Here is an 11,382-nt window from a genome sequence, read left to right as displayed (position 1 = left end):
GTAGCCTGACCACAAAGTGAGACTGTCAAATTCTGGGCCCAGGCTATTTATATTGTTAGCGGGAAAGCTTTCCATTGACTGAGCTGCTCCCTCCCTAAAGATACGTTTAATTAAATGTCATTTGACAGATCTGACTTTCTAACTGGCTTGGATCTAAACAGGGTAATTTTTTTTCCTCTGTTGAAAGCCGAAGAAAGTAAGAGTAATCTTGTTGGAAGACTACTTGCATCCAGTGGTATCAATCTGTTGTTTAATGTAGTAAGCTGATAGTGCTTAAAAAAAAAAAAAAGCCAAACCAAAACCCACTCACAACCAGAAAGGTAACAGTCATGCCAGTTGCTTGGTGAGAAGGGGAAAGGGACACCAGCTGCCTCTGGCTTGGAGCACAGCAGCTCTCTAAACAATGCCCAGCAATGTTATGCAACTGCCTAGGGAAGGAAGTGAAAAATTATCATTACAGTGCAGTTTCAAGGGCAGTATTAAATGAGCAATTTGCAGCACAAGCCTGTAGTTAACTGGCTTAACTAACTTCTCCCAAGATAAAATGACAGGGCTGGTAAGGGCAATAGCAGTTGCCTCTGCTCCCACCAGGAGTGGAGCAAATACAGAATTTTCCTTTTTTTTTTTTTTTCTTTTTTAAAACCGAATCTGAGGCCTTGGGCCGAGAACCTTCAAAATGAGCAGCCAAACCAGTGTAATGGCCTCATTCTGCAAGTGCCTGACTAATCCCTGTCCCAGTGAAGCCTGGGAAAGGGGAAGCAAATGTGCTGAAGCGTCTCATTGATATCGGATTGCTCTGCCTTATTTCAGTGGGAGTGATAAAAAGACCCCTTTGCAAGGCCCCAGACGCTGGAGCAGCAACACAAATCTTGAATGAGTTACTTGGAAGGCAGCGCTGCTACTTGATCGCTGCCTTCAGGGTAGAAATAAATAGCTTAAAAATCTTCTGCTGTTCCAAATTTTCTTTCAGCAAGAGGATTTTGCCCAAGGATGATAGAGACTGGAACCACAGGCTTTCCCTTTCTGACTCTGAAATTAGAAATGATATATCTAAAAAACTTCATTTCTGTGTGAGTCAGTAGCTCTGTGCAGCTGCTAAACCTGAAGGAATTTTGAGTTAAAAATATTGGATCATCTTATTTCCTCTTACGCTGTTCTGTTACACCTTCTGGAGCAGCCAGAGGGGCTCTTCCCTGGGATTTTGGGGCCAAGGCATCTTTCTTGCAGATGCTGCAGGAGAAAGAGTAAGAAAATGGGTTTAAAATGAGGAAAACACCTATGTTACTAGTTATAACTCAGTTTAGAAGCCGTTTCACATTGAGCCCTGGCTGCACTTGAGAGCAGATGTTTTGTCTTGAAAGCTGCTTTTAAAAAATGTATGGCTGGAACTTAGTGCCACCAGTTGATTTATGCAGCTTGCTCTCTGAGCCGCGGAAGACGAGCGGCTGCGTTATGCTCCTGGGAAGGCGCTTTGAACCCGCGCCGTGTGACAGGGCTCCTTCCCTGCCCTGGGGATCCAGCTCCGCTTCCCTCCCACGCTCTGGCTGCCAGAGACCAGACCAAGGGGGCTCCTATGAAAGCCAAGCATCGTCCCTCTGAGCCCCTTCCTTGTGCAGAGCTTGCTGTGGACACGGGTCCGGCTGCTCATCCGTGATGAGGCCTGGGGTGAGTTTTCCGATTTGCAGCCTCACTTGTGCTCACCTGCCCCGTCTAGCCTATGGAGGCGCAAATTCTGTAGGATGGCAGCAGACTCAGCATGGCAAAACCAGCTTTGCCGCAAGTGTTGCGGCCGCGCAAATAACCAGGACCTGCGTTGAGTTCCCGAGGGGAAGCTCCAGCACATCGCTGGGACAGCCAAGTGGTCTGTGTGTGAGCATGGTGGAGTTTCCCTGTGTCTGGAATAAAAAAAAAAAAGTGCATATTTACAGGCAGAAGGGCTTTACTGTACCAAATGGCTTTGCCAGGTCATATGCTTCCACGACTTCCTTGCTGCTCCTGTGTTTTGCAGAGCACGAGGCTATATGTGCTGTTTGGAGGGTATCCGGGTGGGTGTCTTTGCTGAATGTTTGCCCCATGCAGAACACATGGCCTTGGCTGGTGGGACCCACCCCTGGGCAATTTAGTGTAAATTGTTGCAATTTCCTGTGCCCTGGCTTGGACCATCCCGAGTGCAAATTAGCTGTGGGGCAAGTTTCTCCTTGGAGTCGAGGTTGTTCTTCGTGCAGTCTGTCTGTGGAGTATCCATTCATGCCTGAGGAGCGCTGGGAAGTGCCAATTAATATTCATCTCTCTGGGGCTATTTGTTAATTACTGTTATTCGTGATTTGTATTACAGCACTGCCTGGCGTCCCACGCTGCTGTGCCAGACTGAGTGGATCCCGGAAGGGTTATATCCGTTCCAGGGTTTCAGAGGGCTTGGTAAACATCGGTATTTTATTGCAGCTTTTCTGGGAAATATTGTTGCTGTTTTCAAGGGTGAGAAATTGTATAGTCTTCAGGGTGAAAGAGGATATAGATGGCAAAGCTGGGAGCTGAATGTCCTGACTCCCACTCCTTCCCTTCAGCACATCCTCACCCACGTCACAGTGAGGTTAATTGTGAATTGGAGAGGAGACCTTGACTTTGTCTTTTACTGAACCGTGCGGGGCAGCGCGGCGTTTGCGTTGCACAGCCTTACAATGGAGCTGCTGTTCTGCCCGATTCGGGCGGGAGCAAAAAGGTTGTTTAGAAGGAAGCCGCCACCTGAATTAAATGCCAGGCTCTGCCTGTTTGCGAGGTGTGCCTCAGGGATGGAGAGGGACCACTGCGAACCATGGGCTCCGGGAGAGGAGAAGGAGCAGCCTGGGTGGCCCTGGGCTCTGTCCCCATGGAGGGCTCAACTCAAGGTGTTGGCTTGAAGAAAGCAGAACAGCCCTGAGTTGTGCTCAGGCACTTGTAACTCTACGTCTTTATGCCTCTTAAGCTTAGAGAAAAATTAACTGCTCTCTCCTCAATGTCCCTCTCTCCCTTTTAAAATATTTCCTGTTGGAAAATGTCCTGCAAGTTACATCACTCAAGAACTGAGTGGGATTTCTGGGTGCCCTGCCTGGAGGGGTGGGTGTCTCTGGGTTACTGTGGAAGATGGAGAGAGAAAAGTTCACATCTCGATTCTTGCAGTCAGGCTTTTGGGATGAGCAGTGGCTGCCAGTGCTTTGAGGATGGTCCTGTGGTCCCTGTACTCCAGATCTGCTCTTGTAAAGCTGTCCTGTCACAGCTCATACTGCATCAGAAATCAGCCCATTTCTTACTCGCTGCCTGCAGAGGTTCGTACTGAGAGAATGGCATTGGGGATTGTATCTTGCTGCAAAACACGGAGGCCGTCTGATCCCACTTGTGTACTGGGCAGGCTTTGTGCAGCGTGAAGGCAGGGATATAAACCACCAGTGACTAAACAAATGAAAAAGTCTGGCATCACGAGCAGCACGTGTTTCTTTCCTTTCTGACAAATGTGCCCTTCTGATTCCAGCGAGGGAAACCCATGGGCCAGCACCCCATGGCGAGCAAACAGGGACTTACATGCAGAAATGCAGATAAATATCCTGGAATTGGGAGGCTCCACGCGTGCCTCGAGGTGTTTCCTACCCTGTAAGTTCAGCCGAGTGTCTGAGCTCCTGCACTGGTCTAAATACTAAAACATACGAGTTCCCTGTGACAACACCCAGAATTTTTAGGCTCCTGTATCAATTGCTTCCACCAGGGCTGTAATCCAGGAAACTGCGAGCATGAACTAGCTGGTTGATTGAAGTCTGGGGTTTGGTGCTTTCCTGGGTAGAGCTGCTGGAGGAAGGGGAGACTCTTGTTTTATCTATATTCATCCCTTTCACAGGGAGTGCAAAGAGAAAAGCGTGTCAGCAAGTGCCACGGGCACTGCGAGGTTGTGTTTGAGAGGGAGCTTTGACAATGTGTTCTGGGGTCTAAGGAGTTAACAGTGAAGTGGTTGAAAATACCCACTTTTTCTTCCAGAACAGCAGAGGAAAATGAAAACTCGCTGCAAAATGTACGCTTCCTTCTACAAAGCCGTTCTTTGGCATCAATGGTTTTGGCAGAAAGTTGTCATCAGTCATGCCATTGAGTGAGCGTTTTGCAGAGAGTTTGCAAGAGATCAGCAGCCAAAAACAAAAACCCGTGAAACCTATGTGGGTGTCAGACTGCGGCCTCCAGCCGTGGTGTCCGGCCATGCTCACGACTGCAGGAAGGAGCACCAGGGCTCTGTGATCCTGGAGACTGGACCAGTCCTGGCCCCAGCATCCAGGACTTCTTCCTTGTCCCTGTTTTAAAGCCAAATACGCAGTGACAGAGGGATAAGGGATGAGGCATGAACAGAGAAAACTTGCCCAGCCCTTGGCTCCCCTCTGAACAAAATGATGCTCTCCTGTGGTGGAAATCTCATCTCTCTCTGAAGGACACTGGGTGAGGATGTCATCGGTGCGATTTTGAGGAGTCTTTTCAGGTTTGCAGGATCAGCCCCCAGCTGTGCTCAGCGAGGCTCTGAGCCCATATGCAGAGCTCACCTGCCCAAGGCCAGGGTGGCTGTGGTAACAGCAGCCCGACAAAGGGAAGGAAGGAATGAAGGAGATACTTCACAGACCTGGCTCTGAGCAAGAACTGAGTCATTTGTTAAGGCTGGCGGCTCTCTCTGAGCTGGTTGCCTGAGGCTAACATGGCACACAGACAGGAGACATAAAAATATATCTATCTATATGCACACACAGAGGAGCGAAAACATGTGACTGGAATTAAAATTAAAAAAAAAAAAGTCCCAATTAAAGCCATGTGTGTTGGAGGATGTAGCTGCTCCTGAAAGGCTCGTAGAGGCTGTTTGTACAGCACAAATGAAGCCACTCCATAATACCCTGGATTAAAACAGGCAGGCTTCTCCGGCACCAGAAATCTGTGTGGAAGCACAGGTTGTTGTTCCTGCATGTCAGCAGCTTCCACAGCCCACCGCCCGTACGGGTTAAGGTAAGGAGCTATCTTGTCACCTGTTTTGTCCTCCCCATCACTGCTGCCTGCGCTCCTGAAGTGGTTTCTCCCTGCAGCCTGCTGTTGTGCCATGTCTTTCTTTCACTGCTGAATGATGATATCTCTATACAGGAACAGAGATTATTATTATTTTTTTATTTCTTCTGAGGATGTGTATTATTCAGTAGTCAGGATAAATGAGCTCCCTTGGTTTGGGCACGTGTGTAACCCTGATGCTGTATCCTCCCTTCTTTCCCCAGTGTAAGGGAGGAGGGGAGTGGTGAATTCTTTCAGTACTACAAGCAGCCTGTGTTGTGTATAGAGCCAATGGAATACCTCTGAGCTTGCACCAAGGAGCTAACCTAAAGTAGGTCTGTGGAGAGGTCCTCACTATCCATTTCTTCTTGTTCTGTCTCCATTAAAAAAAAATAAAATCGAATTTGAAGTTAAAGCCATGAAGGACATAGCCCTAGGAAGCTTGATTATGGAAGGGTGTTCTCTTTCCAAAGGATGTTGGGTTCTGCCTCTAACCCAGCAGGCAGGGCTCGTCACTGCTGTGTGCAGCGAAGACAGAACGTCCAGGTGAGCTGAGGATCTGCTCCTGCTCTCAGCTGGACTAGAAGCCTCGCCTGGTGTCCTAGGGATGGGGGAGCCTTGGCATAACAGTAGCTGTTGTGTCAGACCGGGAGAGAAGTGGCTGAGGTTTGGAGGGAGTCCAGGACGTTTTGCTGGAGTTGGATGTGCTGCAGGCCTTTACCTTGCTTTGGGAAGAAAACAGAGGAGGCTTTTTGGCATAGAAAAGCTTAAAAATCTGACATTTCATCCTTTTATTCCACTTATTGAAGGCTCAATTCCAAAAAAACATGCGAAAGAACATAGTGTTGTTATTTTTTCTCATAATACGTTTTGAAATTTGCTTAAAGTCATTATGCGGGCTAACTCGTGATTTTGTGATAGCAGCAAGATTGTTAGGGAGAGTATTAATGTTCTTGATGTATGCAGGAAAACTTTCCAAGGAACGTGATGTTTATACAAATTCCTTCTGTGGAATAACACGACCAGAGTTTGTTTCACAGATGCAAAGATGTATAACTTCTTGACCTGTGTGGCAAACCCATAGAGCGATATATGCTTGCTTGCTCTTTACACCCGTGACTGAATTACACTAATGCCACAGTCTCAGGGCAAAATCTGATGTGCTGCTGTGATGGGGAGGAGCACACACTCTCCTCTGTGCACTTGGTTAATCTGATGACACACATAGATTTTTCCATAGTGCCACGAAGAGCCTGAAACCGCTTTTGCTGCCCTTCTGCTAAGTCTGGGTTTGCACAGAGTAGCTGCAGAAACTGCCTGGAGATGCTGGCAAGGGCTGCTTAGGACCCCTGGGCGATATCTGAGCTCTTTGGGAGCCTCTGTTTCCTGTTTTCCACATCTGGCTGAAAAAAATATTATCTTTACAAAATGCAGAGGGGTGCCCTGTGGCTGTGGAGGAGCCAGGGAGAGCAGCAGCATCCTGCACCTGAGCTCTTGTGCCCTTTGCCAAGGCAGCCTTTAAACTGCACAAGCGTGTCTGGGCTGATTTCCGATTCTTTCAGAACCCCTGAAATTTTCAGTGAGAGCGCAACAATGCCTTTAACAGCTCTTGGAGCACGAGACAGCTGCAGGAAAACAATATATAATTGGTGTAATCTGCTGTGCTGCAGCTTTGCCAACAAAAATCTGTCCCAGTGTCTGGCGTCACTTCCCGCCCGGACCCAAACTCTGTCTGTTTGCTCTTTGTGACCTTAGAGAACCACGGTGCCTTTTGTGGCTTCCTCTGGTTTGGGCACAGAGGACACTAATGGCCAAGCAAGGAGCTGCCAAGGGCTCTCTCACTGGTGTGCTCTGGCTTGATGTTGCCCTCGTCGCTGACTTTGCCCAGTGGAAGTTTAGAAAGGAATTGCTGCTTGTTTGGATTTGCTGGACTTGTTTGTGTAATTCCTGCTAATTTTTCTGTGAATTCTGCGAAGGGTAAAGGAGGGCCAGGTTCATTCTGTTCTGTCACTAAGGTCAGTATTCAAATCCCTTTCAAGCATGATCAGCGGTGCTGAGCATCCTGAGCAGCCTCTTGGCGAGCTCCAATCTCTTGGCATCTGGCTCCTGGATGGTCCAGGAGAATGAGACCTGGGGTATGTGTTCTCGGATCGATCCCAAAAGGTCTCTCTTGGCTTTAAACACTTGGCCTGGGGCTGAAGGGAAGCAGAAGAGACAGGAAGGGAACAGAACCAAATTGGCTGTTGGTTGCTGTGGAGTCAGTGGGGAAAAACACCAACTGGGGTGTGAGCTCTGTCATCGTTGCCTTTCACTGTGCATCCTGACGGTCCCTTTGCTGTGTCCCTGAGCCAGGAATGGGCGGTTTGTGGGGTGCGTGGGTGGGAAAGAGGTGGCAAGCAGGGGGCTGGGAGCCTGGGATAGGCAGTTGTGGCTTCATCTGACCAGACTTAATAATATTGTCCCTAGTGTGGCTGGCACTTGGCAGCATCTTTTCAATACGCAGTTGTTTTCCTGCTGTGAGTCGGTGCTCTGGGGCAGGAGCAATTGGCAGGTCGAGGAGGAGGGAGAGAGAGGGGGCTGCAACTGGAGGGGTTTGCAGGCAGCTCGAATTGAGAAAAGGCTTCATCCTCTGCACTTCTGGGAGAACAAGACTTGCTTTCACTTGGCTTCAGAAAAATAGTCTGGATGTACAGGAAAGGAAATCTAAGGTCCCTCAGCCCGTGCGGTTGCCCAGCGTGACTGGAATGATTGTGCTGGGTGGCATTTGTGGAGCTGAGCTTGACCCCTCTGGCAGCTGGGGGTGACAGGGAGGAATGAGGAGGGGGCTGTGATGCTTTGTCTGTCTTGTAGCTCGGGTCCCGAGCTGTGCGATTGCTTTGCTTTGTCTAACCTGAGCTGGCAGCTCCGTGTTGTAGCTCCACTGTGGCCCATGAGGATTCATCCTTGGCTCTGCTGAAGAGCACAGGAGGGGCCAGGCAGTCCCTTCTCCCATCCCAGGAGGGGAGCTGACCCTGGGCTGAGCCCCCACTGTGTGTCCGTGCCGGGCAGTTGTAGAGAAGGGGTGTCTGAGTCTGGACATCTCTCATCTCATTTACAGTGCTTCTGGATTTGGAAAGTTAATCCCTCAAACCAGAATTCAGCCGTTTTCAGTAACAACTTTGACGTGAATGAGCCCCTCTATATTGGTGGGTAATGGAGGTTGAATAGAATAAATAAATAATTCATCCGTTTTTACTGTATAGTTGCTGATAAGCCGACTGTTTGTTTTTCTAATGTATGTCGTGTGTTTTGTAGCAGGAGCAATACACTGATTGAAATCACAGCATATATTTTTAGTGAGAGGATGCACTGACCTAATTGCCAAAGTAATGTTATAATGAAAAGCCATTCAGGCTGCGTGTCCTCTCTTGCCCTCTAGTTTCTGGAAGTGACTGAAGGAAATGGCACTTCACTTCTGGTGGAATCATCCCAAGAGTGCTGTTTCACTGCAGCGTGACGGATTAATTTTGCTGAAGGCACTAACGTCGTACAGGAAAGCAAAATACTCTTGCAAAACTCGGGAAGTTTCCCTCGTTGTGTTCTTTCCCTCCTGGGAAAGAAAGAGCATCATCAGTCCGCCAGCGTTTGGCAAGCTAGTGCTGCTGGCCTCTGCGCTTATTTTCTTTTACCTGAAAGAGCAGGTGGAGAAGGTGGTGGTCAGATTTATACCCCGCTGAAGAGCCATGCAGAGATATTATGATCCAGGCTTTTTGCAAAAAGTTTAATTCTCACTCTGCTGAAAGAGAGTTTTCCCCTTCAGGGGCATCTTGATCAGTTCATATGTTTGGTGGATTTATTTATTTTTTAATTTTTTTATTATTTGGTAGTCAGAACGTGTTTTAATGATTAATGAATTACTTTTCAAATTGGTATCTCTTTAATCATAATTTCCTTAGACACTGGAAAGTATTTGCATCTTATAATTTAAGAAATTCATATTTACACCTTAATCCCGTCTGAGCTTTCTCAAATGCTGCAAGTTAATTACATCCTATCATGATCCTTTGATATTTGAGTAATTTTGAAGCACAAAGGCTCAAATCTGTGCTCATTACCTTGTAGAGGTTTCACTCCTCGGATGACACAGGAAAGATTTCATAGTGTTCGCTGTTCTTGCCGCGGGTTAAGCTGTATTTGTGGGAAGGATTTGGTACATGGATTCAAGTTAATTATTACCAGTGTATAATTTATTGCGAGCCAAATCCTTCCAGATCTAGAGCGGGTTTCTAGAGGTCATGGGTATCTTGGGTTCCTGGAGTTGGGGGCATTTCTTTGCGTAGGATTAGATCTTCGGTCGTCGTTGGGCATCACGTTGAGCTGGTGGCACGAGCTCTGTGAGAATCCTTGCCTGGGGGGAAAATGCTGCACCTCATCCCCTCCAGAGCAGCTCTGGTTTGAGGGGTTCACCTTGGTAGAGGTGCTGGGAGCCAGGGCTCTTGGGTTCCCTTCCGTTCCCTGCAGCTGACTCGCCGTGGGCGAGTTATGTCTTGCTATCTCGTGGCTTCCTGTTTGCGAAGAAGGCTAATAACTACCCTCACACCTTTGCAAAATATTTTATGCTCCTTAGGTTGAAAAGCTTCAGCGCATACCAGCTCAGCATCATAAAGTTGCTTCAAAAGATGCTGCTAAACCAGCAAATAACTCTCATCTGCCTTGAGTTCTCACCATCCTCGTGAAGCAAAGCCACAAAGCCGTCGTTCTGCCTGGCCCTTGTTAAAGGAGAGCTGGGCACAGCCACAGGGGAGCTGTGCAAGCAGGGAAGTGCTGGATGACTTTTGCTTTCAAGCAGGCAACGGGAAGCTTGAATTTGAATTTCTGACAATGACGCAGCTCGTTGGAGCCATTATGAATTGAAACAGGATCTTATTCAGCTCTCCTAATAAGAGGGTAAATGCAACTAAATACAGCTGTCTTCCTCGCTGTCATTTGGTATTTATTAGCAAATATGTAGTGGAATTCAATCCCTTGTAAGTACTCTGCAGCTAATGGTAGATAGCAATTAACTGAAATGACTACTGTTGAGCGCTGATGCTACCGTCAGCGAGTGGAAGAGGAAAGCTGGAGCCGGCGTCCAGACCCAGCGGCTTCTAGAACTCCCTGTAGTTTTCCCCTCTGGATTCTGTTTCATGCCCTTACCAAAAGACTGCAGTGAAAACCGCTTCATCTTGCTACTGCCTACGGCTCCAGCTTGAACAGCCACTCCTGGAGCGGCAGTGTGTATGTGTGTACATGTGTTATTTTTTTATTTTCAGTTTGGGGCTCACTGAAGGGACTCGCTCCAAAACTGCTACCAGTGAATATGTGTGGAGTGGAAACCTTCTCCCCTCCAGAAGTGCTGGTGGCACGGAGCTGCTTCTGCAGCACCTCACGTGCTTCAGGAGATGTGAAGGAAACTGGCCCGCAGAGTTGGAACTAATTCAGAAGCTGGGAAGGACTGGGTGCAGCACTCATTGTTTCATCTTTGGCCTTTCCTCTCCAACCAAAACAAGAGATTTTGTTTTCGTGCCATCACTAATAAGGTGACACATAGGTCAAAGCACTCCAGAAGTCCTGACTGGAGGGAAAGCAGCTTCCACGTGCTGGTTTCAAACTACCAAAAAGTAATTTGAGTCAGGCTGATTTCATGTATATCTTGATTTTTTTTGTCGCTCTTCCCTGCCAGCCTGGGCTTGGGTTCCTGCCTTGTGGGAAAACTGCTTGCCAGGGGTGATTAGTGCCTGGGTTGTGACGTGGCCGGGGAGCGAGAGGCCGTGCTGCAAGGAGAGCTGTCGGCGGGGTGGGATGGCATTGCTGGCCGTGCTGCACAAGAACTAATTTGAGTATTTTTGTTAGTGCTCCCCCTGCAAAACAGAGCAGGCTGCTAATGGGTTGTGCTGGTAGTACGGAGGTGCAGGGCAGGATGAGTATTGAATAGGAGGAGCTGAGTGATTGATAGGTCTGGTGTCATGGCAATGTGATGATATTTAATGGTACGAAGTTGCAAGCACGTGTACTTAAGAGCTAGTAATAAGATTTTCTTCTCGGAGCTAATCGTTTGGGAGCAAGTGAGAGAGAGAGAGGCAGCTGTGCATGTGCTGGTGATACGGTGACATGAGCCCTGGGCGTGTTGTCAGGAAAGCATCCCTTGATGGGGAGCAAGGACCCTGCCTGGGACAGAGTGACCAGACAGAAACTGCCCAAAACATGTTGTGAGAGTGCCCCAGGCAGAGAAGAGCAGTCTGGTCTGGTCTGTAGCGCTGGCATGAGCCTAAATAGACATTTAAATTCACCACGAGTATATCTGGGCTGTGCCTCAGGAGGCTCTGG

Source organism: Apaloderma vittatum, unplaced genomic scaffold, assembly GCF_000703405.1.
Source record: "Apaloderma vittatum isolate BGI_N311 unplaced genomic scaffold, ASM70340v1 scaffold12929, whole genome shotgun sequence".
Lineage (NCBI taxonomy): Eukaryota > Metazoa > Chordata > Aves > Trogoniformes > Trogonidae > Apaloderma > Apaloderma vittatum.
This window is presented reverse-complemented; position numbering follows the sequence as displayed.